This window comes from Frankliniella occidentalis, unplaced genomic scaffold (genome assembly GCF_000697945.3).
Source record: "Frankliniella occidentalis isolate FOCC.00 unplaced genomic scaffold, Focc_3.1 Scaffold62, whole genome shotgun sequence".
Classification (NCBI taxonomy): Eukaryota; Metazoa; Arthropoda; class Insecta; order Thysanoptera; family Thripidae; genus Frankliniella; species Frankliniella occidentalis.
In genome coordinates this window covers 1242868-1248688 of record NW_026267192.1, presented here as the reverse complement: position 1 = coordinate 1248688, position 5821 = coordinate 1242868, and positions in this window count along the sequence as shown.

The window sequence follows — 5821 nt, the reverse complement described above, 5'->3', positions numbered from 1 at the left end:
GGGCGGGCGCCTGGTACTGGACTGGTGCGCTGTAGACGGGCTCGGGGGCGGGGGCGGACGGCGCGAATGCTGGAGCTGGGGCCGCCTCCGGGACCGGAGAGGCGTACTGCTGGGGGGCCGCGCTGGCCGCCGCCACCAGAACGACGCAAATGAATGTCTGTAACGGGGACAAAGGTCAGTACAACATGCTTTCCGTTGGAGCCCTCTCCAAAAAATATAATGCACCCCTAATACACAGGTGGGGCTCGTCGTTCCCCAACTTTGACTGCTGCCCGAGAGGGTTGAGCGTCTCACCTGGGCGATCATGTTGCTGGTGCTGTTGGTCTGCAGCGAGTGGTGTCTGGACCAGGCTCGGGACGGTCTTTTAAACGTCTCGCGGCCACCCTGTGCCATCCCCGCCGACGCGCAGCCCGCGCAGCCGCAGCGGCAGGGCGGCCGCACCCGGGCCGTATCGGCGGGGCGGATCTGCGGCGATGGATCCCCCCCAGATCCGGTCAAGTGTTCCGCCAGGTCCCGGCCACACCGCGAGGCCTACACTCTCTCACGGCTCTCATCCAGCAGGCCAGTTTCCTCACGGTTGTCTGGGCCTGCATCGAGGCAGTAATGCTTGGATTTTCAGGGTGCGAGCAGTGAAAAAAAAATCAAAATTTTGCAGGAATTATGAGGGATTGAAATGCACAACCATTTTTCGTGGTTCTCGCACAATCCTCTAACGGATGAGATGGGTTGGTAGGTCACAATGTTTCTGTTTCTGGATGAAAATTACAAGTGCGTCTGCTAATTCCGTAGACTTAGCTTATTTAATTCGATTCGTATCTATTACATTTTTTAACAAAGACTTCTATTTATACAACTACTTTCCGACGACGGTCGGAGAAAATCGCTGTGCTGCCGGAACGACCTGGTCCAAAGGTCTGACTCGGGAGGCACGGCGTCGGCCCGCCGGGGGTGGGTTGAAGACGAAGCCGTTGACGGGGTCGTACGAGTACACGGGCTGCGGGCCGGGCGCCGGCTCCACGGCCTCCTCCACCAGCTGGGGCGCGGCCGAGCCAAGGGAGGCCGCCACGAGAACCACGAGCATGACGGCGAACAGCGTCCTCTGGAACGCGAAGGGAGCGTGGTCATACGGGTGAATGTCAAACAAAGTCAGGACCAACCACAGGCTGATTAACGCCGCTCACTTCTGTAGTTATTGATGATGTACCGCACACACGAGTGCGGTACAAGTATAACTACAGGAGTGAGCGGGGTTAATCAGCCACCTGGCATATGCCACTTACACTATATTTAAAGAATACCATGCACACATTAGGATTGACAGAGTATTGACGAAATATGAAAGGAGAAGATAGAGGTGAGTTTTCGTTTGAAGTGTCTCGAATCTCTTGTAACATATCTATATGCGGTCGAGTACCCCGCCCTCCCCACCCCACCGTCGATCCAAAACTTATTCTCGCTCGCAAGACCTCGCTGCCGACCCAACGCACTTCTAAGAACATACCGACTCGGAGCGAATGTGAGAAAAATGATCCCAGCAGGTGAGCAGACGGGTTGTTCTCATGGTGGATGAAAGAAAACACGAACTCTACTTTCGAAAATCAGCACCAAGGGCTCGATCCCTTTGAAATACATTGGAAATTGAACGCCGTTCGCACCTGTGCTACATTTTCGGGGTAGCCCTGGTAGTTTATAGGCGTGCACAGCCGAAGCCGAAGTGCTTAGTCCTGTGTGTCGCTTTGGTTATACAGACTCACCATGGTGATGGGGGAGGCTCGGTAGCGCGGCTGCGAGGTGTGCGGAGGGCCGCCGGGACTGACCGCGACGGCCCGCCGAGGGGGTGTTATATCCCCGGGGGCCGGTCCGCACTGCGAGCTGCGCAATACACGCATGAACTCCCAGCCTCATGTGTGAGGTGTTATAGTCCGGGAGAAAGGTCCCCCCAAATTTAATCTCCCTTGTCGTCACATTGAGTCATCCAAAGGGAATCGCAACTCAGGCTGTGTTTGTTTTTCTGCGTCGGGGGAGTTCGAGGGTCAACGTAAAGAGAGGGCGATGAATGGGATGCAAATTTTGTCACGATGTTTTGACAATGTGTGCGTGGTAGGGTAGGAACGGGCCGGCGACCGCAGCGCCTGGTACACTGTGGGAAAGTCTGCGGGGATGGCGCGAACGGCACCCCAGACGCGGGGGAAGAGAGAGGAGAGGGAGAGGGGGGGGGGGAGTCTTCTACTAGGCCTCTCCCCGTCAACCAACCCGCCCACCGGCCACTACGTCTTCGTTCACAAGAAGATATCGGGGAGAAAGTTCCGAGGCTGCGGACCGGGAGGCGTGTGTGCGCGTAAACGTGTATACTAAGTACACACTGAATTTGTATGTACTGTTGTGTACATAAAATATGTAAATCTATGCCCTCATAAATTTACCTTACCTAACATTTCTTACATTATCGTGTACAAATTTTTATACAATTACATGAGACTATTTAGAGTAATGTAAGAAGTTTGAACAACATTTTACATTGTAATGCAGTTGACAAGGGACAAAGCCATGTGTAGTTTTTGTAGCAGTTTTGGCAGAGCCTATCATGTTTCGGGGACAGGCATATTTCATTCATGACGAAATACAGGGTGGTCCACAGACCCCTTCCTTTATTTTGCTTATACTGTACCGGATGCAGGCGTGCGACCGGGTTGCATACTTGCACGGGGCCATAAGGCGCAACGGCGAGCTAGGGTAGGCAAGCCCGCACGCACGCCTGCATGCGGTACAGTATAAGCAAAATAGAGGAATGGGTCTTTGGACCACCCTGTATATTCCTAGGTGACAGACGTAAAGGGAAGTTTAGCACTGAAAAAGCTCGAGTTAGACATTAGACGTCTTTGCTACCAGAAGAGCGAGCTCAGTGACACAAAAAATATCGCTCTCCTGAGAGCGAGATATCTGACTCTGACTCAATTGAAGTCATAATTTGCGGTCCTCGCCCAACGAAAGTGAGGTTCCTCACTGCAATCGGGCGAGATAAGTAAAATCTTACTCATTATAAGATTGAGGATTCGGTGCGACTCAAATGGGGTGAGCCTTATTAGTCATCGCTCTGATTGGGCGAGGCTAAATTGTCTCTCTCACTTCGAGCACGACACCTCACCCAATGGTTTTCAGTGAGGTAGGTTGGTTTGTGTGAGTTGTGATGTTCTCACGGCGCGCCGGGGCGAGGCAGGCACCACCACCCGCTCTGCGCGGCAGAAGGCGTTGTCGCCGGCGTTGTGGTCATCTCGTTGCGCCTACCTGTTGCCCAATCACTCAAACTGTAGCAATGCATCTGCACGCTGTGCGGGGGCGGCGGGGGCGGCAGGTGTCGTATATAAGCTCGTCGCAGCCTCCGGGGTGGTACACTTGGACCCCCCGGCCCGAGCACCGCACACCTCCCACGCCAACAATGAGGACCATGGTGAGCCGCCTCCCCCGCTGCCGCATGTGTGTGTTTGCTCATTGTGTTGTCCCGTGGCCCGCCGTTAACCCCCGCGCTCTCTCGCTTGCCACAGACTCTGCTGCTGCCGCTGGTCGCCGCGGCCCTCGCCGCCGCCGCTCCGCACTACCCGGCCGCCGCCCCCGTCCCGGCCGCCGCCCCCATCGACCCAGGATTCTCCCTTGGGCCACCCCCTGTGTTTGGAGGCTACGCACTGAGCAACGCCCCGGGTCTGGCCCCGGCCCTGGCACCTTCCTTCAGCCCCGGTGCCGCCCCCAGCTTCAGCGCCGCCCCCAGCTTCCCCGGCCGCTTCAGTCCGCTGCCGTACCCCTCGGCTGCCCCTGTGCTGGCCGCGCCTGCACCCGTGGCTTCGTCCGGCATCAACGACGACCCCAGCGTCATCCCCATCGCGGTGACCTCCGACGAACCTGAGTCTCGGGTGGTCCCCAGCGCCGCCCCAAGCTCCGCCGCCCCTGCTCCTGCTGCCCACTACCCTGCCCCAGACCCCGCGCCGGCGCCAGCCCCCACCCCATTCGCTCTTGGTCCCGCTGTTCAGTTCTCGGCCTCGCCCGCCCCCGCCCCGGTCCCTGTGTCCTTCTCCGGAGGCCCGGGGAGCTTCCAGTTCGCCCCAGCCGCCCCCGTGCCCGTCACCTTCTCTGCGGTACCGGCGCCGTCCTTCTACTTCCTGCCCGCACCCGTCGCCGGCCCAGCCCCCGCAGGTGGTGTCTACCCTGCTGCTGACCCCATCGCAGCTGCCCCCGCCGTGCCGCTGTCTGGCCCGGCGCCAGCGCAGTTCACCACCGTGCAGTTCCTGTCCGCCCCCGCCCCCGGCGTTCAGTTCTCCGGGCCTGCCCCCGCTCCCGCTGTTGTGCAGTTCGCCGCCCCCGCGCAGTTGCAGCAGTTCGCCCCGCAGCCCTACCCGTCCGCCAGCCCCGTCTTCGCCCCATCGCCATCCAGCGGACAGGCCGGGTCGTCGCTGATCGTTTCCGGCCAGAGTGACGTCAGCGGCCACGGCAGCGGGGTGGGCTCCATCTCCGGCTACGTTGCGGGCCCGCCGGCAGCCGAGTACGGCCCGCCGCGACACTAGGAGTGCTGCGATGCGTCATGGTCGCTCTCGTCACCCCTACGCCATCACCTCCATCAACGTCACCATCACCATCATAGAGCATCTGAATCATTACCTTCATCTAGTCATCGGCTCATTTTATTCAATACGTGTCATTATTTCTGTTTTTGTTGATTATATATGTTTTTCCCTGAATACCTTCTTGAAAAATCACCCCTACCCCTATGTCTTTCATACTCACAGAAAAACATTGTTTGCCTTAACAGCCACGAGCCACGACAAAAATTACATAGGGCGAGGACATTCCAATGCATTATGAAAATTACTTTCAACAGTGGATTATTTCACTTAGCTAGGTATTTCATTGGGGACATATTTAATGCCTACTTTCAAAATGTTCACTTGAACAGACCACTCTCTGTCACACGAAAAAAACAAGAACAATGCGGGAGAGAACGAGGAGAAGGAGTTCACTCTAAGAACTACATGACTTGAGCTCAAATCGTCAACGACTAATAAATTGCAGATAAAACTCAACCACTGCATGGCAGGGTGATGAGACACAGCACCGGGAGGAAGGGTGTATCCGAAACGAGTCCGCAGCCGTCCGAAGTCTCCCTCCGATCGGTCGGTTTGCGCTGGGTCGTCGTTTGGTGGAAGATTTCCAGGAGATTTCGGCCACATCCCAAAGTTTGACTCCGGTCGTCTGGCCTGGGTTATCATGATACAGCGCGGCACTTCACTTATATAATGTTGTCCAGTCTGGCCGGGTCTCGCAGAATCATCTTCTCGGCAGGGGCCCGTTCCCTCTGAACGAAGTACTTACGTCTAAAGCGTCGATTACCTCTAATATCAATTACCTAAAAAAAAGGTTGTGTCCAGTTACCCCAAAAACTTTTACCACGAAACAATTTAGGCCTACCTCTAAGAATGTATTTAATGTGCCAGAACACAGAGTGAAGCGGGGGTGAGCGGGAGAACGCAAGTAGAGCGTAATACTACAATTTACCAGGGAGGTAGCTTCTGCAGTTATACTTTACCGCACGGTTGGTTTTCCTACCCCACGGAGGGGGCGTAGCGCATAAGAGGCATTGCAGGTAGGCAACCCGCACACACCGGCCTGCATGCGGTACAGCATAGCCACGACGGCTGACGGGGTCGCATCCCCCAGGTGGCCGGAGCGCCTTACGGGGAGTGTGGCAGTGTAGCACAAAGCTTTAGACGTGGTTCGCCTCCGAGCAAACTGCAGTTAAAATACCTCTTTGAGCCGGATTCATTTTACCTATAAA